Consider the following 18,562-nt stretch of genomic DNA (forward strand, 5'->3'; position numbering starts at 1 on the left):
AATCTTTTGAAGAGGAGCACAGACAGCAAAACAAATGTCACAGGGGTGATAACCCTTCCCTATGTTTTCCAAAAAGCTTAAAATAGATTTTTTTGACTGGAGCTAAACACGTTAAAAATATACCAGTTCAAAATTACAAATAGATTCTACTTAACAACAAATCTACAGTCCCTGTCTTGTTTGCACCGCCTGTATACTGCTGTTCAGAGTACAGAGCCTGTATACTGCTGTTTCCTTTTTTAATTTGGGTGCGGGGTTCCCCTTAATATCCATACAAGACCCAAAGGGCCTGTAATGGACTGGGGGGTACCCATGCCGTTTGTCTCACTGATTTTCATCCAAATTGCCAGGACCCCGACATTACATTAAAGCCGTAAGCAGTTTTAAATGACTTTTTTTCCTTTAAAAATTACATTTTGTGCAGGGACTGTTCTAAGCACGCGCCACTTTAAAGGCATACTATAGACACCCCCCAGGTACGATATTTAAAGGAATATTTCACTTTTTTTTTAACTTTAAGCATCATTAAAATCACTGCTCCCGAAAAAACGTCCGTTTTTAAAAAATTTTTTTGCATTGATACATGTCCCCTGGGGCAGGACCCAGGCCCCCAAACCCTTTTTAGGACAATATCATGCAAATTAGCCTTTAAAATGAGCACTTTTGATTTTGAAACATTCGAGTCCTATAGACGTCAATGGGGTTCTAACGTTTGTGCAAATTTTCGGTCCGTTCGCAGGTTCTGGTGCGAACCGAACCGGGGGGTATTTGGCTCATCCCTAGTCCTCTCTCTGTGTGTCCCCCCTCTCTCTGTGTGTGTCCCCCTCTCTCTCAGCATCTCTCACACCTCTCTCTCTTTCTCTCTCTCTGTCTCCCTTTGTGTGTGTGCGTCTCTCTCCCCCTCTCTCTCTCCGTGTCCCTCGCTCTCTCTGTCCCCCCTCTCTCTGCGTCCCCCTCTCTCTCTCTCTCTCTCTCTCTCTCTCTCTGTCTGTCTCCCCTCTCTCTGTGTCCCCCCTCTCTCTGTGTCTCTCTCTCTCTCTGCCCCCCTCTCCCTGCATCCCCCCTCTCTCTCTCTGTCTCCCCTCTCTCTGTGTGTGTCTCTCTCTCTCTGTCCCCCTCTCTCTGTGTCCTCCCTCTCACTCTGTGTCCCCCCTCTCTCTCTGTTTTCCCTCTCTTTCTGTGTACCCCCTCTCTATCTCTGTTTCCCCCTCTCTATCTCTGTTCCCCTCTCTATCTCTCTGTGCCCCTCTCTCTCTGTGCCCCTCTCTCTCTCTCTCTCTCTCTGTCCCCCCTCTCTCTCTCTGTCCCCCCCTCTCTCTCTCTCTGTCCCCCCTCTCTCTCTGTCCCCCCTCTCTCTCTCTCTCTCTCTGTGCCTCTCTCTCTCTCTGTGCCTCTCTCTTTCTCTGTGCCCCCCCTCTCTCTCTGCCCCCCTCTCTCTCTCTCTGTGTCCCCCCTCTCTCTCTCTGTCCCCCTCTCTCTGTGTCCCCCCTCTGTCTCTCTCTCTGTCCCCCCCTCTCTCTCATTTTTTCCCTCTCTCTCTCTCTGTCCCCCCCCTCTCTCTCTCTGTCCCTCCTCTCTCTCCCCCCCTCTCTCTCTCTCTCTCTCTCTCTCTCTCGCTCTCTCTCTCTCTGTTTTCCCTCTCTCTCTGTGTCCCCCCTCTGTGTGTGTGTCTCTCTCTCTCTGTCCCCTCTCTCTCTCATTTTTCCCTCTCTCTCTCTCTGTCCCCCCTCTCTCTCTCTCTGTCCCCCCTCTCTCTGCGCCCCCCCTCTCTCTCTCTGTCCCCCTCTCTCTCTCTGTCCCCCCCTCTCTCTGTGTGCATCTCTCTCTCTCTCTCTGTCCCCCTCTGTGTGTGTGTTTCTCTCTTTCTCTGATCCCCCCTCTCTCTGTGTCCCTCCCTCTCTCTCTCTGTCCCCCCTCTCTCTCTATCCCCCCTCTCTCCGTTTTCCCTCTCTCTCTGTCTCCCCTCTCTCTCTCTGTGCCCCCCTCTCTCTCTGTGCCCCCTCTCTCTCTCTCTCTCTCTCTCTCTCTCTCTCTGTCCCCCTCTCTCTCTCTCTCTGTCCCCCTCTCTCTCTCTCTCTGTCCCCCTCTCTCTCTCTGTCTGTCCCCCTCTCTCTCTCTGTCTGTCCCCCTCTCTCTCTCTCTGTGCCCCCCCCTCTCTCTCTGTGTCTCTCTCTCTCTCTCTCTCTCTCTCTGTTTTCCCTCTCTTTCTGTGCCCCCCTCTCTCTCTCTGTGTCCCCCCTCTCTCTCTGTGTGTCCCCCCTCTCTCTCTCTCTGTCCCCCCTCTCTCTGTGTCCCCCCTCTCTCTCTGTCTCCCCCTCTCTCTCTGTCTCCCTCTCTCTCTGTGCCCCCCTCTCTCTCTCTGTGCCCCCCCTCTCTCTCTCTGTCCCCCCTCTCTCTGTTTTCCCTCTCTTTCTGTGTCCCCCCTCTCTCTCTCTGCCCCCCCTCTCTCTCTCTGCCCCCCCCTCTCTCTCTGTCCCCCCTCTCTCTCTCTGTGCCCCCCTCTCTCTTTGTGCCACCCTCTCTCTCTCTCTCTGTGCCCCTCTCTCTCTCTGTGCCCCTCTCTCTGTCTCCCCTCTCTCTGCCCGCCCTCTCTCTCTGTTTTCCCCCTCTCTCTGTGTCCCCCCTCTCTCTCTGTGCCCCCCTCTCTCTCTCTCTCTCTCTCTGTGCCCCCTCTCTCTCTCTCTGTGCCCCCTCTCTCTCTGTGCCCCCCCTCTCTCTGTGCCCCCCTCTCTCTCTGTGTCCCCCCTCTCTCTCTGTGTCCCCCCCTCTCTCTTTCTCTCTGCCCCCCTCTCTCTCTCTGTGCCTCTCTCTCTCTCTGTGCCCCTCTCTCTCTGTGCCCCTCTCTCTCTCTATGTGTCCCCCTCTCTCCCTCTGTGTCCCCCCTCTCTCTCTGCCCCCCCTCTCTCTCTCTCCCCATCTCTCTCTGTTATCCCTCTCTCTCTGTGCCCCCTCTCTCTCTCTCTGCCCCCCATCTCTCTCTCTCTCTGCCCCCCCTCCCTCTCTCTGTCCCCCCTCTCTCTCTCTGTCCCCCCTCTCTCTGTGCCCCCCCTCTCTCTCTCTCTGTGCCCCCCCTCTCTCTCTGTGCCCCCCTCTCTCTCTCTCTCTGTCCCCCCTCTCTCTCTGTGTCCCCCCTCTCTCTCTGTCCCCCCCTCTCTCTCTGCCCCCCTATCTCTCTCTCTCTCTCTCTCTCTCTCTCTCTCTCTCTGTGCCTCTCTCTCTCTCTGTGCCCCTCTCTCTCTGTCCCCCCTCTCTCTCTCTGTCCCCCCTCTCTCTCTCTCTCTGCCCCCCTCTCTCTCTGTGTCCCCCCTCTCTCTCTGCCCCCCTCTCTCTCTCCCCCATCTCTCTCTGTTATCCCTCTCTCTCTGTGCCCCCTCTCTCTCTGCCCCCCATCTCTCTCTGCCCCCCCTCCCTCTCTCTGTCCCCCTCTCTCTCTCTGTTTCCCCCTCTCTCTCTCTGTTTTCCCTCTCTCTCTATGTCCCCCTCTCTCTCTCTGTTTTCCCTCTCTCTCTGTGTGGCCCCCTCTCTCTCTCTGTCCCCCCTCTCTCTCTCTGTCCCCCCTCTCTCTCTCTGTCCCCCCTCTCTCTCTCTGTCCCCCCTCTCTCTGTTTTCCCTCTCTCTCTGTGTCCCCCTCTCTCTCTGCCCCCCCGCCCTCTCTCTCTGTCCCCCCTCTCTCTCTCTGTTTTCCCTCTCTCTCTTTGTCCCCCCTCTCTCTCTGTTTTCCCTCTCTCTTTGTGTGTCTCTCTCTCTCTCTCTCTCTCTCTGTGTCCCTCCCCCCCTCTCTCTCTCTCTCTCTCTCTCTGTCCCTCCTCTCTCTCTCTCTCTCTCTCTCTCTCTCTCTCTCTCTGTGTCCCCCCTCTCTCTCTCTGTGTCCCTCTATCTCTCTCTCTCTCTGTGCCCCCTCTCTCTCTCTGTCCCCCCTCTCTCTCTGTGCCCTCCCTCTCTGCCCCCCCTCTCTCTCTGCCCCCTCTCTCTCTCTGCCCCCCCTCTCTCTCTCTCTCTCTCTCCTCTCTCTCTCTCTCTCTCTCTTTTCCCTCTCTCTCTATGCCCCCCCTCTCTCTCTCTCTGTCCCCCTCTCTCTGTGTCCCCTCTCTCTCTCTGTCCCCCCCTCTCTCTGTGTCCCCCTCTCTCTGTCCCCCCCCTCTCTCTCTCTCTCTCTCTCTCTCTGTCCCCCCTCTCTCTCTGTGCCCCCCCTCTCTCTGTGCCCCCTCTCTCGCTGTCCCCCCTCTCTCTCTCTGTCCCCCCTCTCTCTCTGTCCCCCTCTCTCTCTGTGCCCCCCCTCTCTCTCTGTGCCCTCCTCTCTCTCTCTGTCCCCCCCCTCTCTCTCTCTCTCTCTCTGTTTTCCCTCCCTCTCTGTGTCCCCCTTGCTCTCTCTCTGTGCCCCACTCTCTCTCTCTCTGTGCCCCCTCTCTCTCTGTGCCCCCCTCTCTCTCTCCTTCTCTGTCCCCTTCTCTCTCTCTCTGTCTCTCGCTTTCTATGTCCCCTCTCTCTCTCTCTCCCCTCTCTCTGTGCCCCCCTCTCTCTCTCTGTCTCTCTCTCTCTCTGTCCCCCCTCTCTCTGCATCCCCCTCTCTGTCTCCCTCTCTCTGTGTCCCCCCTCTGTGTGTGTGTGTCTCTCTCTCTGTCCCCCCTCTCTCTGTGTCCCCCCCTCTGTCTCTCTCTCTGTGTCCCCCCTCTCTCTCTGTCCCCTCTCTCTCTCTCTCTGTCCCCTCTCTCTCTCTGTGCCCCCTCTCTCTCTGCCCTCTCTCTCTCTCTGCCCCCCTCTCTCTCTGTGTCACCATCTCTCTATGTGTCACCATCTCTCTCTATGTCCCCCCTCTCTCTGTGTCCCCCTCACTCTGTGTGTCCCCCCTCTCTCTCTGTGTCCCCCCTCTCTCCCTCTCTCTGTCCCCCCTCTCTCTCTCTGTCCCCCCTCTCTCTCTGTCCCCCCCTCTCTCTCTCTGTCCCCCCCTCTCTCTCTGTCCCCCTCTCTCTCTCTGTCCCTCTCTCTCTCTCTGTCCCCCTCTCTCTCTCTCTGTCCCCCCTCTCTCTCTCTGTCCCCCCCCTCTCTCTGTTTTCCCTCTCTCTCTGTGTCCCCCCCCTCTCTCTCTCTGTTTTCCCTCTTTCTCTGTGTCCCCCCTCTCTCTGTGTCCCCCTCTCTCTCTCTCTCTGTTTCCCTCTCTCTCTCTGTTTCCCCCCCTCTCTCTCTGTTTTCCCTCTCTCTGCGTCCCCCCCTCTCTCTCTCTGCCCCCCCCCTCTCTTTGCGTCCCCCCTCTCTCTCTGTGTCCCCCTCTCTCTCTCTGTTTTCCCTCTCTCTCTGTGTCCCCTTCTCTCTCTCTCTGTCCCCCCTCTCTGTGTCCCCCCTCTCTCTCTGTCCCCCTCTCCCTCTGTGTCCCCCCTCTCTCTCTCTGTGCCCCCCCTCTCTGTGCCCCCTCTCTCTCTCTCTGTACCCCCCTCTCTCTCTCTGTCCCCCTCTCTCTCTCTCTGTGCCCACTCTCTCTCTCTCTCTCTGTGCCCCCCCTCTCTCTGTACCCCTCTCTCTCTCTGTGCCCACTCTCTCTCTCTGCCCACTCTCTCTCTGCCACTCTCTCTCTCTGTGCCCCCCCTCTCTCTCTGTGCCCCCCTCTCTCTCTGTGCCCCCCCTCTCTCTCTGTCCCCCCTCTCTCTCTCTCTCTCTCTGTGCCCCCCCCTCTCTCTCTGGCCCCCCCTCTCTCTCTGTGCCCCCCCCTCTCTCTCTGTCCCCCCCTCTCTCTCTCTCTCTCTCTCTCTCTCTCTCTCTCTCTCTCTCTCTCTCTGTCCCCCCTCTCTCTCTCTCTGTCCCCCCTCTCTCTCTGCCCCCCTCTCTCTCTGTCCATCCTCTCTCTCTCTGATTTCCCTCTCTCTCTGTGTCCCCCCTCTCTCTCTCTGATTTCCCTCTCTCTCTGTGTCCCCCCTCTCTCTCTCTGTCCCCCCTCTCTCTCTGCCCCCCCTCTCTCTCTGTCCATCCTCTCTCTCTGTCCATCCTCTCTCTCTCTGATTTCCCTCTCTCTCTGTGTCCCCCCTCTCTCTCTCTGATTTCCCTCTCTCTCTGTGTCCCCCTCTCTCTCTCTGATTTCCCTCTGTAAAAATGTAGCGAGGGTGTAAAAACCTTCTCTTCTCAGACACGTGTTATGTCAACAGTGTCTTAGGCGTTTTGTTCAAAAGTTCAGTAGCCAGACTGTCTTAAAACAAAGTGTGAATTTATTTGGTCACACTTGGCAACAACTTGAAAATATATACAAAGTTAAATTCTTCTTACAGCTTGATGTAGTAAAACAAAAGATAGTAGGAACAAAAACTTGTATCAAAAGAGTTCAAGAGATGTTTCAGCTCCGTCTGTTCTTCTCTGTCAGAGAGGTGTCTGCTCTAGCAGCTGTTTGTGACGTAGGCTGTATATAGGCCTAATGTAAACAAAATGCCTTCTGTAGTATAAGGATGCGTGTGTCCTACCTTGTATGTGTGAAAAAGTAGTGAAGTCCTTCTGTGTGTGAGTGAAGGACATGTGTTGTGTACTGTAGTGAAGTGTCACTCTGTTTTTATACTATTTCAAATCTACTAGTCAGCAGACTATAGCCATAGCCATATACGGCTAGAACTAAAAATGAAATGATCATATTCGTGATTATTCTAAATATTCTCTTTCCTATGAGCTAACACGTCTCTTAAACTTCTTGATTGTCAGGAACACACAGCAGATTCTTATAAAAAACTCAAGGTGAATGACCTTTCCAAATGGCCGAATTCTTGTAATGGATATCTTTTAAGCTACAGAAATGCAATTCTGTACCAAACCTTACAAATGCATATTAAACTATAATTGGATACATATATAAATATATATTACTTCACACAAACTCAATCTAACTAACTAATTAAATAACTATATCAAATAACTAACTACATTATAGATAATATATGTTTTTACCTTAAAAAAAGATCTTTACAATAAAGTCTATGACAGATATTCTGAGTATATTCTTATCTGTGAAATCACTGACCTACTGACCTTTAGTCATTAACTCTGTACATGGAGAACAACTGGTACAAAAAATGACACGCACACAACCTAGCTATTTCAAGATTTGTCTTATGCTGAGCTGAGTGAGCTTTTTCAATGTCAAAGCATAAAAGGGAACTCAGACTGCATACTTACAGATCTTGATTATAAAGCCGAATTAATATAATTATTCTACACCCTCTCTCTCTGTGTCCCCCCTCTTTCTCTCTCTGTGTCCCCACCTCTCTCTCTGTTTTCCCTCTCTCTCTCTGTGCCCCCCCCTCTCTCTCTCTCTGTGTCCCCCCCTCTCTGTTTTCTCTCTCTCTCTGTGTCCCCCCCTCTCACACACCCCCTCTCTTTCGCTCAGCACCCCTCTCTCGCAAATTGCTGTGTTGGCACTTTGTAACACAATATCAACTTATTTATTTCAGTTTGGGCACTCGGGTTCAAAACGGTTCGCCATCACTGCTCTAGGCTATATTTATATGGTCATGGAGTGAAGTTGAATTTTCTCAAGAGCTATTTCACACTGCCACCTGGACGCATCGTTTTAGCGGCACTATTCGGCTGCTAGCAGGGCGCTTTTAACCCCCGCTAGCGGTCGAGTTAAATGTTAATGTGTATTGATATGTATGTGCACTGAGTAATACTTTTTGTCAATCATAACCTGTGTTCATTCATCTTCTATTCATACCCTTTCCATTGTGTTTATTCTTTACCATAGTAAACATCTGAGTGGTTCAGTGACATTGTGTGAGTTTCTCATTACTAATGTGACACTTCAGAATGGAACCCGAGGTGTCAGAGGTAAGAGAGGATCTGTAGAATCGGGGTGATCAGTGGGGTGTAGAGTCAATCAGCAACCCCCATGGGGGGGGCGCTACATACATATGGAACAAAAAATTTACAGGGTTTAAATATCTTCCTTACACTATCCACCAAAAAACATAAATAAAGTTTAAGCTTTAGATATACTTTAATGAACTCAAATACCGTATTTATCAGCATATAACACGCACTTTTTTCCCCTGAAAATCAGGGGAAAATCGTGGGTGCGTGTTATAGGCCGATCCCCCCCCAATTGTGTGTGATCGGAGCGATCGCGGCAATTGCCGCGATCGCCGCCGACATACACAGCCGTGTGGAAATTCAAATACGGCGCCGAGACTGCAGGGACTCGGCGGAGCGGAGCTACACATAGCCGAGAGTCCTCGGGTTTTCTCGGCGCCGCTTACAGTCCCGCCCATAGGGCGGAACTGGGCGGGACTGTAAGCGGCGCCGAGAAAACCCGAGGACTCTCGGCTATGTGTATCAGCGCTCCGCCGAGTCCCTGCAGTCTCGGCGCCATATTTAAATTTACACAGGGCTGTGTATGACGGCAGGGATCGCGGCGATCCCACAAAGCTGCACAGGGGCAAGGCTGCACGGGGGGGCAAGGCTGCACTGGGGCAAGGCTGCATGGGGGCAAAGCTGCACTGGGGCAAGGCTGCACTGGAGAAAAGCTGCACTGACATGGCTGCACTGACAAGGCTGCACTGACATGGCTGCACTGACAAGGCTGCACTGACATGGCTGCACTGACAAGGCTGCACTGACATGGCTGCAGACAAGGCTGCACTGACATGGCTGCACTGACAAGGCTGCACTGGGGCAAGGCTGCACTGACAGGGCTGTACTGACAGGGCTGCAGATGGACAGATAACGCTGCATTGATGGGCATTTTAATGTAAGTTTTTCTTCCTTAAACTTTACTCCTAAAAGTTTTTTTCCTTAAAATTCCCTCCTTAACTTGGGTGCGTGTTATACGCCGATAAATACGGTACTTACTTTCCACACAAAGGTGTTTTATCCGAGTTTTGTGTGATTTTGTCATTCGTCTGTGAAGTATCTGGTTCCTCCTCTGATGATGACGCTGACTCATGTGGTCCTCCTGGATTCCTCTTTGCACTTAATGGATCTTCATCTTGGAGATCCTGTACATTTACTCCTGAATCCATTTCATGTGAATCTTGAGTATGTTGTAAATTTTCGGTATCAGTTATGCCGCGTACACACGGTCGGACTTTTCGTCTACAAAAGTCCAACGGACGCCGACGGACTAAAGCTGGCTGGTAATCCGATCGTGTGTGGGCTTCTCCGGACTTTCAGCAGACTTTTTCAGCCTCAAATCCGACGGACTTTAGATTTGAAACATGCTTCAAATCTTTACGTCGTAACTACGACGGACCCCGAAATCCGCTCGTCTGTGTGCTAGTCCGACGGACAAAAACCCACGCTAGGGCAGCTATTGGCTACTGGCTATGAACTTCCTTATTTTAGTCCGGTGTACGTCATCACGTACGAATCCGTCGGACTTTTGTGTGGTCGTGTGTAGGCAAGTCCGTTCGTTAGAAAGTCTGCTGCAAGTCCGCCGAAAGTCCGCAGGAAGTCTGTCGGACAGGCTGTCGGACTTTTGTAGACGAAAAGTCCGACCGTGTGTACGCGGCATTAGTTGTGTTTCTGGTTCTTCCTGTAAGTCTTCTCTCTCATCTCCCTCATAATCGGGGACTTTCTGCTGGTTTTCTGTACTTTCTGTATTCTCCGGGTCATTGTGCGAGGAATTATATGTCTGAGACCCTTCCAGAGGAACACGATCTTCTCCCCCGCCATATTCATGTCTGGAATCTTCCATAGAATTATTGTTCGGGATTACACTGTTATTACCCATAAATCACAGTGTTCAGGCCTTCACTGTTATCTGTCGGTGACTCTGCTCTGTGCTGGAAAATGGCTGCTCTTAGCTCTGCATTTATCAGAACTTCTTTCATTTTCACTTCTATGTCAGCCACACCCAACACAGCACAACACAACACAATACAACACAACACAACACAATACAACACAACACAACACAACACAACACCATACAACACAACACACCCAACACAGCACAACACAATACAACACAACACACCCAACACAGCACAACACAACACAACACAGCACAACACAGCACAACACAACACAACACAGCACAACACAACACAGCACAACACAGCACAACAACACAGCACAACACAGCACAACACAACACAACACAGCACAACACAACACAACACAGCACAACACAGCACAACACAGCACAACACAACAACACAACACAACACAGCACAACAGCACAACACAACACAACACAGCACAACACAGCACAACACAACACAACACAACACAGCACAACACAGCACAACACAACACAACACAGCACAACACAACACAATAACACAACACAACACAGCACAACAGCACAACACAACACAACACAGCACAACACAACACAACACAACACAGCACAACACAGCACAACACAGCACAACACAACACAACACAACACAACACAGCACAACACAGCACAACACAACAACACAACACAACAACACAACACAACACAGCACAGCACAGCACAACACAACACAACACAGCACAGCACAGCACAACACAGCACAACACAACAACACAACACAACAACACAACACAGCACAACACAACACAGCACAACACAGCACAACACAGCACAACACAACACAACACAACACAGCACAACACAGCACAACACAACACAACACAACACAGCACAACACAACACAACAACACAACACAGCACAACAGCACAACACAACACAACACAGCACAACACAGCACAACACAACACAACACAACACAGCACAACACAGCACAACACAACACAGCACAACACAGCACAACACAACAACACAACACAACAACACAACACAACACAACACAGCACAACACAGCACAACACAGCACAACACAACACAACACAACACAGCACAACACAGCACAACACAACACAACACAGCACAACACAACACAACAACACAACACAGCACAACAGCACAACACAACACAACACAGCACAACACAGCACAACACAACACAACACAACACAACACAGCACAACACAGCACAACACAACACAGCACAACACAGCACAACACAACAACACAACACAACAACACAACACAACACAACACAGCACAACAGCACAACACAACACAACACAGCACAACACAACACAACACAGCACAACACAGAACACCACAACACAGCACAACACAACACAACACAGCACAGCACAACACAGCACAACACATCACAACACAGCACAGCACAGCACAGCACAACACAGCACAGCACAGCACAACACAACACATCACAACACATCACAACACAGCACAACACATCACAACACAGCACAACACAGCACAGCACAACACAACACAGCACAGCACAACACATCACAGCACAGCACAGCACAGCACAACACATCACAGCACAGCACAGCACAGCACAACACATCACAGCACAGCACAGCACAACACAACAACACAACACAACAACACAACACAGCACAACAGCACAACACAACACAACACAACACAGCACAACACAGCACAACACAACACAACACAACACAGCACAACACAGCACAACACAACACAACACAACACAGCACAACACAACAACACAACACAACACAGCACAACAGCACAACACAACACAGCACAACACAACACAACACAACACAGCATAACACAGCACAACACAACAACACAACACAACAACACAACAACACAACACAACACAGCACAACACAGCACAACACAACACAACACAACACAACACAACACAGCACAACACAACACAACAACACAACACAACACAACACAACAGCACAACACAACACAACACAACACAGCACAACAGCACAACACAACACAACACAACACAACACAGCACAACACAGCACAACACAACACAGCACAACACAGAACACCACAACACAGCACAACACAACACAGCACAACACAGCACAACACAACACAGCACAACACAGAACACCACAACACAGCACAACACAACACAACACAGCACAGCACAACACAGCACAACACATCACAACACATCACAACACAGCACAACACAGCACAGCACAGCACAACACAGCACAGCACAACACAGCACAGCACAGCACAACACATCACAACACAGCACAACACAGCACAGCACATCACAGCACAACACAACACAGCACAGCACAACACAGCACAACACATCACAGCACAGCACAACACATCACAGCACAGCACAGCACAACACAACACAACACATCACAGCACAGCACAGCACAACACATCACAGCACAGCACAGCACAACACAACACAGCACAGCACAACACATCACAACACATCACAACACAACACAGCACAGCACAACACAGCACAACACATCACAGCACATCACATCACAGCACAGCACAGCACAACACAGCACAACACATCACAACACATCACAGCACAGCACAGCACAGCACAACACAGCACATCACAACACAACACAGTACAGCACAGCACAACACAGCACAGCACAGCACAACACAGCACAGCACAACACAACACAGCACAACACAGAACACCACAACACAGCACAACACAACACAACACAACACAGCACAACACAGCACAACACATCACAACACATCACAACACAGCACAGCACAGCACAACACAGCACAACACATCACAACACAGCACAGCACAGCACAGCACATCACAGCACATCACAGCACAACACAACACAGCAGAGCAGAGCACAACACAGCAGAGAACAGCGCAACACAGCACAGCAGAGCACAGCACAGCACAACACAGCACAGCAGAGCACAGCACAACACAGCACAGCAGAGCACAGCACAACACAGCAAAGCAGAGCACAGCACAACACAGCACAACACAGCACAACACATCACAGCACAACACAACACAACACAGCACAACACAACACAGCAAAGCAGAGCACTGCAGAGCACAACACAGCACAGCACAGCACAACACAGCAGAGCACAGCAGAGCACACCACAACACAACAGAGAACAGCACAGCACAGCACAACACAGCATAACACAGCACAGCACAACACAGCATAACACAGCAGAGCACAGCACAACACAGCACAGCAGAGCACAGCACAACACAGCACAGCACAACACAGCACAGCAGAACACAGCACAACACAACACAGCACAGCAGAGCACAACACAACTCAACACAGCACAACACAGCACAGCAGAGCACAACACAACACAGCACAACACAGCACAGCAGAGCACAACACAGCACAACACAGCACAGCAGAGCACAGCACAGCACAGCACAGCACAGCACAACACAGCAGAACACAGCACAACACAACACAACACAGCACAGCAGAGCAGAGCACAACACAGCACAGCAGAGTACAACACAACACAACACAGCACAGCAGAGCACAGCAATACACAACATCGTGCTGTGCTGTGTTGTGCTGTGCTGTGTTGTGCTGTGCTGTGTTGTGGTGTGTTGTTTCCTGTGTTGTGCTCTGCTGTGCTGTGCTGTGTTGTGCTGTGCTCTGCTGTGCTGTGTTGTGCTGTGTTGTAGTGTGTTGTGCTGTGTTGTGCTGTGCTGAGCAGGGCACAACACAGTGCAGCAGTGCACAGCACAACACAGCACAACACAACACAGCACATCACAGCACAACACACCACAGCACATCACAGCACAACACACCACAGCACAACACATTACAGCACAACACAGCACAGCACAGCAGAGCACAGCACAGCACACCACAACACAGCACACCACAGCACAGCACAACACACCACAGCACAGCACAACACAGCACAGCACAGCACAGCAGAGCACAGCACAACACAGCACAACACAGCACAGCACAGTACAGCAGAGCACAGCCCAACACATCACAGCACAGCACAACACAGCACAGCACAACACAACACAGCAGAGCACAGCACAACACAGCACAGCAGAGCACAGCACAACACAGCAAAGCAGAGTACAGCACAGCAGAGCAGAGCAGAGCACAGCACAGCAAAGCACAGCAGAGCACAGCACAACACAGCACAGCACAACACAACACAGCACAGCACAGCACATCACAGCACATCACAGCACAAAACAACACACCACAGCACAGCACAGCACAACACAACACAACACAGCAAAACACAACATTGTGCTGTGCTGTGCTGTGTTGTGCTCTGTTGTGTTGTGGTGTGTTGTTTCCTGTGTTGTGCTGTGTTGTGTTGTGCTGTGCTGTGCTGTGTTGTGTTGTGCTCTGCTGTGCTGTGTTGTAGTGTGTTGTGCTGTGTTGTGTTGTGTTGTGCTGTGCTGTGCTGAGCAGAGCACAACACAGCACAGTACAGCACAACACAGCACAGCGCAACACAGCACAACGTAACACAGCAGAGCAGAGCACAGCACAACACAGCACAACACATCACAGCACAGCAGAGCACAGCACAGCAGAGCACAGCACAACACAGCACAGCACAACACAGCACAGCAGAGCACAGCACAACACAGCACAGCAGAGCACAACACAACACAGCAGAGCACAGCACAACACAGCACAGCAGAGCACAGCACAACACATCACAGCATAGCAGAGCACAGCACAGCACAGCAAAACACAGCACAACACAACACTGCACAGCACAACACAGCACAGCAAAGCAGAGCACAGCACAACAAAGCACAACACATCACAGCACACCACAACACAACAGATCACAACACAGCACAGCAGAGCACAACACAGCACAGCAGAGCACAGCACAACACAGCAGAGCACAGCACAGCAGAGCACAACACAGCACAACACAACACAGCACAACACAACACAGCACAACACAGCACAGCACAGCACAACACAGCACAGCACAACACAACAGAGCACAGCACAGCAAAACACAGCCCAGCAGAGCACAGCACAACACAACACAGCAGAGCACAGCACAGCACAGCACAGCACAACACAGCAGAGCACAGCACAGCACAACACAGCAGAGCACAGCACAGCAGAGCACACCACAACACAGCAGAGAACAGCACAACACAGCACAGCACAACACAACACAACACAGCACAACACAGCACATCACAGCACAGCACATCACAGCATAACACAGCAGAGCACAACACAGCACAGCAGAACACAGCACAACACAACACAACACAGCACAGCAGAGCACAACACAGCTCAACACAGCACATCACAGCACAGCACAACACAGCAGAGCACAGCACAGCACAACACAGCAGAGCATAGCACAACACAGCACAGCATAACACAACACAGCACAACACAGCACAGCAGAACACAACACAACACAGCACAGCAGAGCACAACACAGCTCAACACAGCACAACACAACACAGCACAGCAGAGCACAACACAGCTCAACACAGCACAACACAGCACAGCATAGCACAACACAACACAGCACAACACAACACAACACAGCACAACACAGCACAGCAGAGCACAACAAAGCACAGCAGAGTACAACACAACACAGCACAGCAGAGCACAGCAATACACAGCATTGTGCTGTAAAGTGCTGTGTTGTGGTGTGTTGTTTCCTGTGTTGTGCTGTGTTGTGCTCTGCTCTGCTGTGCTGTGCTGTGTTGTGCTGTGGTGAGCAGGGCACAACACAGTGCACAGCACAGCACAACACAACACAACACAGCACAACACAGCACCTCACAGCACAGCACAACACAGCACAGCACAACACAGCACAACACAACACATTACAGCACAACACACCACAGCACAGCACAACACAGCACAGCACAACACAGCACAGCACAACACAGCACAACACACCACAGCACAGCACAACACAGCACAACACAGCAGAGCACAACACAGCACAGCACAACACAGCACAGCAGAACACAGCACAACACAACACAACACAGCACAACACAGCAGAGCACAACACAGCACAGCACAACACAACACAGCACAACACAGCACAGCACAGCACAACACAGCACAGCACAGCACAGCACAACACAACACAGCAGAGCACAGCAAAACACAACATTGTGCTGTGCTGTGCTGTGTTTTGCTCTGCTGTGTTGTGGTGTGTTTGTTATATTCTTAATATCTAAATTTTAATTGGCTTTATTAAAAAGAATATGCATTTTCCATATTTGTGTGAATGATAGGACTTTGAGCTAGTGATATCCAGATGACGACTCATTGACTGAAAATGCAGGTCAAGACCCTGTCAGAATTTGATGAAAATTTTGTAAATAATATATGTATGGGTTGAAAATCTTCCTATGTAACCGATACTCTGTTTGATTTATGCGTTTATGTTTTAAGAGGTCTGATGTTTAGTCTGATAGCCTCTCACATATATCTGGTTTCATGTTTAAAAGGTTTGGTTAAGTTAAAAACAGATGTTGCTCTCTGTTAGCCCCCACTTTTTGGAAGGAGGAGAAAGGGAAGTGTATGGGAGGGATTTGTGTTTGGGCGCGAATTTGAAAGACTGAGTTCATATATTCAAAGGATACACAGCCTTCTGCCTCTTTGCTTACATCTCCTGCTTCCAATACACATCTCCCTCTCCAAGACACACAGCTCTCCTATGCACACAGAATTCCTTCCAGGACACAAGAAGTTAATCGGCCATTTTTAATAGGCCATGACAAAAAGAAAGCACATGGCCTAATGATTTTAAGAACTCTTTTCAGATCTTTAAAACAAATGAACTATATTTGAACATTTTTTGCATATATGAAACAACACTAATTCTGAATATGAATGTACTATTTTTGTAAGTATTTTCCAAGTTTTATGTGTGTACAATAAAACGCACAGTTTGATTTAAGCTGACTCAAGCAGAACTAATTCCAAAATTCGTCTCACGAGAAAACATCATTATTGAAGGCTTTTTATACAATATTAAGCCATTTATTTCATTGGCGGACGCCAGCCAGTTTCAATCGTCAGAAGTTTTTGCCACTTCTTCCGTTGTTCAGAGGGGAAATGTGATTAACAGGAAAACTTTGCAATTATTGAAAGAACCTAGAATCGCATGTTTTTGATGTTTGATTGCGTGAAGACCACAGTATTTTGGATCAGAAGTCTTGACAGACGGTTTAATTAGAGTCCAGCAGAAAACGGAAAAGTTTTATATTCGGTGAGTACCAAAATATGGAATTTATAAATGTTATAGCTGAAGAAAGTAAGTTAGAATTTGAAGGTTTAGCCAGTTATATTTCAGACACTAAGTTATGGCAATCAATGTATAATCAATGCCTACAGGCAAATAAAGAAATTGAGAAGAATAGATTTTCATTAGCTAAATCTAAGAAGAAATTAAGCAATGTGATGAAATTAGTTACAGTCTTCAATGCAATGGTTTTTGATATGCCAGGAAAACAAAGGCAAAGTGTAACAGAAATTGCACAAACACAGGAGAATTTACATATTGAACAATTAATGATTGAAAAAGATGCATTAGAACATAAAATGAATGCATTATTGGAATCGTTTAAAGAAAAAGAAAGTTGTATTGCTTTTTTAACTCAGAAAGAAATTGAACAAGACAATGTTATAAGTTTGCTTAAAATGCAATTATTGCAAGCTCAGTCTTCTGCACATGCTCAGTGTTTAGCTTATGAACACGTGACAAAGTCAGAGGCGAGGGATAATGATGCCGATTCTGGAGTTGACTCAGTGGAGACATTTGAGGAGGTTAATGTTTCCTCAGACAATGAAAGCGTGAAGTCTGTTGATTTGAATAATAGTAATATTCAACAGAAATGTAAATTTTCATTGCCATATACTCAAAGAAAGGTATATGCAAAAAAAACAACTCTTAAATGTTTAGTTTGCAAAAGAGAGGATCACATAGCTAGGTTTTGTGTGATGGCTAATAATAACAATATACAAAAGAGGTTGTATTATCCGAAAATAATGCCAAGACGCTATGAAGTGTATTCTGTGCGCTGGTGTAGTAATTTGAGGTATAGAGGCCATAATAATCAAACTAATTTCCCTTTTAAGACCCAAATGCAAAGATTGCAAACTGCAAATAGTCCATTAAGACAGGAAAGGTATCACTATGTATCATATAACATTGTGAAAAACAATGTTAGCAGTCCTTAAATGAACTGCATGGATGGTAAGGATTTTCTGGTTATTGATTCTTTGCTATGGATAATAAGGTTATGATTTGAGGTTCAGAGATTTGGTTTTTATTTGATATATTTTTAGTATTTTCAAGGATAATCCTTTGGATTATTATTTTTTTATTAATTTTTCCCAGTTATGATTATTATGATTTTAATTTTTTATTTTTTGTTCAGATGGAACATTGAGAGGTTTAGTTCACCTGAAAAGGGGGTAATTAACAGCTTTGTACTCAATTAGCAAAGGATGCAGATTTGTATGGAGAATTAGTGATTTTAACCTGAATATGGTCAAAATTATGTTGTGAAAAAAACAAATATAAGATTTTCCTTCGTTTTCAGAGGATTAAAAGATTAATCAATTTTTTGAGTCCTCTTCGGGTGATATAAGATCTAAATTTTGGTTAATGATAACTGGATCTAATATCATGACTTAGATGGATTTTCTATATTTTAATGTACCACAACACCTACAGGTGGAATTCACTAAATTTAACTATGACAGTTTATATCACATTGGTAA

The sequence above is a fragment of the Aquarana catesbeiana genome, linkage group LG06 (genome assembly GCF_042186555.1).
Source record: "Aquarana catesbeiana isolate 2022-GZ linkage group LG06, ASM4218655v1, whole genome shotgun sequence".
Classification (NCBI taxonomy): domain Eukaryota; kingdom Metazoa; phylum Chordata; class Amphibia; order Anura; family Ranidae; genus Aquarana; species Aquarana catesbeiana.